Here is a 5,977-nt window from a genome sequence, read left to right on the forward strand (position 1 = left end):
TTTTCTCTTGACTTTGATCTTAACTGCTCTTGACTTGATTCCTAACTGGTCCTTGAATTGAATTATGGTTTCAAGGATTGTGATTTGTGATTGGAAAGATCTCTTGATGTTTAGGAATGATTTTAGATAGCTAAACATGAGAAAAGACTGAAAATCAATATTTGAGGGTGGGCCACGCGGAGAAGCTTTTAAAATTTAGTTTCGAAAAAGAATTTTGAGGCAGAAGACTCCGTGACGGCTCCTTGACGTGAAATGAAAATTCCCAATTCTGGGAACCAGCTCCGCGACGCACCACCATTGCTAGATTACGTTCGACGAAATTTCTTCTTCGTTTTTCAGCTCTAAACCCTCTAAACTCCATGGGTTCTTTTTCCAAACACTTGGAATCGATTAAATGTTCAAAGTACATCAGATTCTACTCAAATCAAACCTAAAATCACGGGTTCAGATCAAACAACTCTTCAACGAAACAAGAATTTAATCGAACTTCAACAAACCCATCAAGAACTCAATTTCTAAGCTTTTAATAACTTAAATTCGCTTAAATAAATCATGATTGACGCGTGAGAGAATGAACCCAACGCTATGTGATCTCACATACCTTGTAGGGATCACCCCCGACGAAATCCAAAAGCTAAACTTTGACGATCTTGACGAATCTTGAACGTGCTTCTCCTTTCTCCTCTTTTCTCTTCTCTCAAAACCCTAACTCTTTTTCCAAAAGCGTAAACTGACTAAGTTCAGTTTATACCCCTAAGTAATTACCAAAAATGAATTAAAATAAAAGGGTAAGGAAAAGACCAAACTACCTTTCAAATATTCAGATTTGGACTTTCCTTAATCCAACAACCCAACTTCCAAAGGGGATAACTTACTCATACAAACTCGGAATCGCGCAAACTCGGCGGAGTTGGAAAGATAATTCTAAGAGATTTCCAACCATATCTGGAAGTACTTCTAAGTCATAATGAGCTAGAATTTATGGCTATTTGATGTTGACCAGAACTCACTTTTCCTAACCTAAACAAATTTCTAGATTTTCAATTCTTTCCAAAAATGACTATTTCCAATTCTTAGCTTCTTCCTAGCTATTTCAAATTGTGAGTTGTTACAATATCTCCCCCTTGGAAATATTCTTCCTCGAATGAGATTACTCTTATTAGTCTAAGGGTGGTAACATCAAGTTCAAACACCCAACAAGCAAAGCAATTACAACATGCTAACTTATAATTTAAAGAGTACTAAGAAGAGAATTAGTACCTTGGTTTGCATTTTCTCCGGACTCAAAGTGATGTGGATATCTCTTTTTCATAACTTCCTCAGCTTCCCAAGTAGTTTCCTCAACAAATTGGTTCCTCCAAAGAACTTTGACTGATGCTACCTCTTTTGTTCTTAACTTGCGAACTTGGCAATCTAGAATCTAAACATGAATTTCCTCATAAGACAAGCTATCCTTGATATCAATATCTTCAGTTGATATGATAAGTGAAGGATCTCCCATGCACTCCTCCAACATGGAGACATGGAATACCGGATGAACCGCTGTTAACTCTTGTGGTAACTCCAATTCATAAGCTACCTTGCCAATCCTTTTGGAAATTCTGTAAGGACCAACATACTGGGGGATAAATTTCCCCTTCTTACCAAAACCTCATAACACCCTTCATGGTGAAACTTTCAAGTACACCCAATCACACAATCCACCTTGATACCTCAAAACACTATCTCCCCATTGTTCAAAAGGCATCACTTTCTGCTTATGAACACTTGCCTTTAATTCAAACAATAAATGATCTTGGTCGTGCTTTCCTTTTACTTCTGACACTAATGATGATTCAGTCCCATTCATCACCACCACTTCTCCTTCTGTGGAATCCATTAGTAGAACTCATAATCGTGCAAGTCTATGCACATCTTTTGCTAACTCTTTCTTATCTTTCTCAACATGGGCGGTACTACCCATAGACAACCTGCTTAAGGCATCATCAACAACATTAGCCTTACCTGGGTGGTAAAGAATACTCATGTTATAACCCTTGAGTAATTCTAGCCACCTCCTTTGTCTGAGATTAAACTCTTTCTGACTAAACACATACTGAAGGCTCTTATGATTGGTGAACACATCCACATGCACACCATAAAGATAATGACACCATATTTTCAAAGAAAATACTACGGCAACCAACTCTAAGTCATGTGTTGGATAGTTCTTCTCATGAACTTTCAACTGTCTGGAGGCATAAGCTATAACTTTGCTATTCTGCGTTAATACACAACCCAAGCCAACTCTAGATGCATCACAATACACCACAAAACCTTGAGTACCTTCCGGTAAGGTCAAAACTGGGGCAATATTTAACTTCTTTTTCCATTCTTGAAAGCTTTTCTCACAAGCTTCAGACCATTGAAACTTCACTGTCTTCTGAGTCAACTTGGTCAAATGAGACGAAATAGACGAGAACCCTTTGAAGAACCTTCTATAATAGCTAGTCAAACCCAAGAAACTCCTAATATCAGTTGGAGATGTGGGTCTAGGACAATTCTACACTGCCTCAATTTTCTGAGTATCAATTTTAATTCCCTCTCTAGACACAATGTGGCCTAAGAATGCCACAGACTCAAGCCAAAACTCACATTTAGAGAACTTAGCATATAGCTCCTTATCTTTCAAAGTCTGAAGAACTATTCTAAGATGACTAGCATGATCTCTTCATTCCTTGAATAGATTTGTATGTCATCAATAAAGACGATAACAAACATATCTAAATAAGGTTTGAATACTCTATTCATAAGGTCCATGAATGCTGCAGGTGCATTAGTTAAACCAAACGACATGACCATAAACTCATAATGACCATAACGGGTCCTGAATGCTGTCTTTGGAATATCACATTCTTACTTTCAACTGATGGTAACCTGATCAGAGGTCAATTTTTGAGAAATACAAAGCACCCTGAAGTTGATAGAAAAGATCATCAATCCTTGGAAGAGGATACTTGTTCTTGATGGTAACCTTGTTCAACTGACGGTAATCTATACACATCCTAAGGGAACAATCTTTCTTTCTCACAAACAAGATCGGAGAGCCCCAAGGTGAGACACTTGGTTGAATAAACCCTTTCTCTAAAAGGTCTTTCAACTACTCTTTAAGCTTTTTCAACTCTGCTGGTGCCATTCTATATGGCGGAATAAATATAGGACGAGTATCTGGAAGAAGGTCTATACCGAAGTCTATCTCTCTCTCAGGAGGGACTCCGGGAAGATCATCTAGAGAGACTTTCAGGAACTCTTTTACTATAGAAAATGACTGAATGGGAGGTATCTCAATACTAGAGTCATTAAATCATACTAAGTGATAGATACAATCCTTAGAAACTAACTTCCTTGCCTTAAGGTACGAAATAAAACGACCCTTAGGCACTACTGAACTGCTTTTCCACTTTAAGACTGGCTCATCTGGAAACTGAAACTTGATAACTCGAGTTCTACAATCAACTAAGGCATAACAGGCATGAAGCCAGTCCATACCAAGAATGACATCAAAATATACCATGTCTAACTCAACTAGATCAGCCATGGTACTTTTGTGATTGACAGAAATGGGACAATCATGATAGACTCTCTCTGCTAGAATAGACTCACCAACAGGTGTGGAAACACTGAATGGTTCACTAAGTTGCTCAAGAATAACATCAAAATTCATAGCAACATAAGGAGTTACAAAAGATAAACTCGCTCCTGGATCTAGCAAAGCATAAACAGTAAAGTCAAAGACTTGGATCATACCAGTGACAACATCTGGTGAATCCTCTTGCTCTTGGCGACTTTTGATAACATATAAGCGGTTTGTTCCTCTGCTAGTACCGAAAGTATCCCCTCTAGGTGCAGCTCTGTCTGGTGGAGTAACTGATGAATATTGGGCTATATAGCCCTGATTTCCACTACCTTGCCTGTTCTTAGGACACTCTCTCATAAAATGGCACTCTTGTCCACACTTGAAGCAACCTGTCTGGCCATCACGATACTTACCTGAGTGGGTTCTACCACAACTAGCCCATGCAGTAGCCCAGTTACTTCCTTGCGCCACACTACCTTGAGACTGGGCGGGTTAAGCTCTGAAGTTTTGCGAATTCTGGCCATTATACTCACCTTTGTTTCTGGGTGCAAGTGCACTAGCAAATGATGGAGTAGGTCCGTTCTGTTTCTGTTGGAGGGATGACCAGTTGTCATTACTCTTTTGCTGCCTGAACTCGTTCCCTGATGTCTTAGCCCTCTTATTCTTAAACTCTTCTCTATCCTTTAGCTTATCCTCCTCAACTTGTTGTAGATGGATCATAAGCCTTGCTAGGTCCATATCCCCTATCAACATAGCTGCCTTGCCTTCCTTGCTTGACTGACGAGACAACCCAGCAAAAAATAAACTCATCCTACTCCTCATGTCAGCAACCATCTCCGGAGCATAGCGGGAAAGTTGGGTGAACTTAAGACTGTACTCATGAACACTCATAGACTCCAGATTAAGGGTGAGAAACTCTCTTATCTTTGCCTCTCGCAACTCACGAGGAAAGAAATGTCCCATGAGAGCACTCTCAAACACAACCCAACTCACTATTGGCGCATCCTCAACTCTATTCTTTTTCCATTGGTCGAACTAGATTCTAGCGACACCCTTCATTTGGTATGTAGCTAGTTCCACCCTCTCCGCATCAACAACATGCATAACATCAAATACCATTTTTAGCTCCTCAATGAAGTTCTCTGGATCCTCAGTGACACTTGAACCTATGAAGCTTGGTGGGTTCATCCTTAAAAGTTAACATATACTTGAAGTATCAGGCACTTCCTGTCGATTATCTCTCTATCCAACTTGATAGGTCACAACTTGACTTAACATCCGGATAACTTCACAGAATTCAGCATGGGTGACCTCTTATTAGGGTTGCACTTCTAGTGCATTAGGTACCCCTTGTTCCACGACATTTCTCCTGACAAGACTACCTTTGACTGCTTTTCGTGGAGGCATGATTATCTGAAAACATGCGCAAGCACGAATTAGAGGGAAACTTTTTAAAGATCAAACCCTAACGCACGAAATGAGTGTGAAAGAAGTGAGAAATTTTCCTAAGTGTTGCAGCCTCCTAATTATAGATGCGGCGCGCTTCACACCGATAACTAGGATTCTACAGACACATCTTCATAGACTCCCTAGGACTCTTGAACTATGTGCTCTGATACCAGGTTTGTCACGCCCCGAGCCTACACCCTGGGCGGGACTGGCACTCGAGAACCATTGCTGGCCTCCAAGCGAACCCTTGGCCTGGCTTACTTACTCAGCGAAAGACTATATGCAATAAGAAAGGAATTCAAATTCCAAACAACTTAACTGTCTCAAACTGAACTCATAATGTTTTGAAAATAAACATTTAACTGAGCCAAAATGGAAACTCAAATCTGAAAATAAGTCAATAACAAAATGATGACGAATGAACTAACATATGACTGACTATCTATGAAGCCTCTAAAACAACTGACATGGATGTCGGGACAAACCCACGACATCCTAATGAACTATCTAATATTGAAAGTAAACAAAAGGGATCCTCCGGAATGCAAAGAGGCTCACCAACAGACTCTGAACTTCTCACTGGATCAACGATGCACTGGATGCCGATCCTAGTTACCTGCGTCTGCATCATAATATGATGCAAGCCAACTGGCATTAGTACATTGAATCTATGATTATGCGAGTTGGAATACTAAACACAACATAGGCTTGAATGAATTTGAAAGAAACTGAAGAACTTACCTGGCTCAACTCAACTCAACATAACTGAACTCATTTCAATATAAAGCAGTTTAAAACAAGTGCAATATAAAGAAAAACTGTTTAAAACATGATGTCAACTCAACCATAATATCATGAAAGACATACCATTCTTCCTCTCAAAGTCTACTTGTGCAATGCATGAATGAAGTC

Source organism: Solanum tuberosum, unplaced genomic scaffold (genome assembly GCF_000226075.1).
Source record: "Solanum tuberosum cultivar DM 1-3 516 R44 unplaced genomic scaffold, SolTub_3.0 scf00348, whole genome shotgun sequence".
Lineage (NCBI taxonomy): Eukaryota > Viridiplantae > Streptophyta > Magnoliopsida > Solanales > Solanaceae > Solanum > Solanum tuberosum.